The sequence below is a fragment of the Frankliniella occidentalis genome, unplaced genomic scaffold (assembly GCF_000697945.3).
Source record: "Frankliniella occidentalis isolate FOCC.00 unplaced genomic scaffold, Focc_3.1 Scaffold5, whole genome shotgun sequence".
In the NCBI taxonomy this organism is placed as follows: domain Eukaryota; kingdom Metazoa; phylum Arthropoda; class Insecta; order Thysanoptera; family Thripidae; genus Frankliniella; species Frankliniella occidentalis.
This window is the reverse complement of record NW_026267135.1, coordinates 2,418,854-2,420,937: the sequence shown is the minus strand read 5'-3', so window position 1 is coordinate 2,420,937 and position 2,084 is coordinate 2,418,854.

The following is a 2,084-nucleotide window of genomic DNA, read 5'->3' as shown; positions in this document are numbered from 1 at the left end:
CACTCGGCTCTCAAACGGCCCAGACAGCTGCGGTATGGTCAAAGCTGGTCAAAGCAAACTGACCCGAAGCAATGCCACCCCTACCTCCCCACTCACCCAACGCCGTCCAAAGGCAGGGCCAGAGCCAGCAAGGGGTGGCGGAGGCTTGGGGAGGGTCCTGAGAGGCCACCGCCGCCGAGCGCCGCAGGAAGGTCCTATCTCACCCTCTCCCAAGAGCAACCTATTGGTCAAGATCCATCCACCCGACCGCAACTATCTATGTACCCAGCCAGCCATCCACCCATCCATCCATCCACCCATCCATCCACCCATCCATTCATCCATCTACCACTCATCCTACCATCCATCCATCCATCCATCTACCATCCATCCATCTATCCATCCATCCACCCATCCATCCACCCATCCATTCATCCATCTACCACTCATCCTACCATCCATCCATCTACCATCCATCCATCTATCCATCCATCCATCTACCATCCATCCATCTATCCATCCATCCACCCATCCATCCACCCATCCATCCATTCATCCATCTACCACTCATCCTACCATCCATCCATCCATCTACCATCCATCCATCCATTTATCCATCCATTCATCCATCCATTTTACCATCCATCTACAATACATCTATCCTACCATCCATCTACCATCCATTCATCCACCCGCCCAAGGCGGGCGTTATTTCAAGGCCCAATTACCAGAGCGCCCCACTTGTCCATGCCCGGCAGTGTGTGGCGCTGCCGCCGCTGTGACGTTGGCGGCGGTCGCCATGGCGACGCGTCTCCCTCCTCTCTCTCTCTCTCTCTCTCTCTCTCTCTCTCTCTCTCTCTCTCTCTCTCTCGCTGGGCAATGAGATGGACAAGGCCAGCGGCTGGCCTAGTGGTTCCGAGCCAATATGTTAACGTGTGAAAGCTCCGCCGGGACGCCAGCAGAGCCGATGGATGCGCCACAGCCAAGTGGATAATGATATCGAAAAAAAAAAAAAAAAAACGTCGCGCGAGTTGCGCCAATGGTAGTCCGGGGGTACTGGGGGAGGCTACATCCGGGAGAAATCAAGGGGCAATTAATTCGCAGTTAAGCCGTTGGAATTTTGGAGGGAAACCACAAAGTACTCCAGTGCTATGAAGTGGTGATCTGGTGGTACTGGGGGTAGTGCGGGGTAATCTCATGTTTCACGAGATCTCAGAGCAGTTTCCAGAGTTCTCAACCAGGCGGCACCCTACTAGATAAAGGAAGGACTTTGTGCCTTTTAAAGGTACTAAATTTTAGTTATACTACTAAATTTTACCTATAAAGGTAAGAAAGTGCTAAATAGTTTAACGACATTAGGTTAGTGCCTTTCTAGCAGAGATTTTTCAGAAAGTAAGTCCGTCTTCCCATACTATTACAGACCTGAAGACAGCAGTGCCGCCTCGGCCTAGCTCTCAGCGCCCCTGGTAGGTAGGCAACATCTCGGCTGCAGCGCATGCCTGTATTGCGGGCTGGCCTACCCCGAGTCTCACAGGCGCCGAGCTCCCTTCATTTCTCGCCAAACAAATCTATGACATAAAAAAACGGAGTAACTTTCTGAAATACTCCATGGGCGCTGGTTTGTCACTGATACGACGGACGAACCTCTCTCTCGAGCCTGAGCGCCGACACAAATATTGACACTACTAATTTCCATCGGTGTTACAAACGACCCGGCCAAAAGTTTTCCCGCCCCGAAACGCGTGAGAGCGAGAAACGAGCGCGACGGCGCCGCCGTCGCTCCCCGAGCTCGTGCGAGCGCTCGCTTAGCGACGGCGTCGCGCGCTCAGGGCACATCTGGAATAACTTTGGCCAACTTTGGCCCCCGTATAGCCGGCGAGCTGGGCCACGGGGGCGCGGCGGGATAAGGCTAGGCGGACGCGACGGTCGATACCGTGATCGTGTGACGCTGCCGCAGAGAGCCTCGCCCTCTTCTCTTTCTCTCTCTCTCTCTCTCTCTCTCTCACTCTCTCACACTCTCTCTCTCTCATGTCGCGTGCTGGACAGCCGTTGGCTTGCGTTGCTTGCTGTTGGCGCCACTCGGACCGCAGCCCCCTATTTCTCCC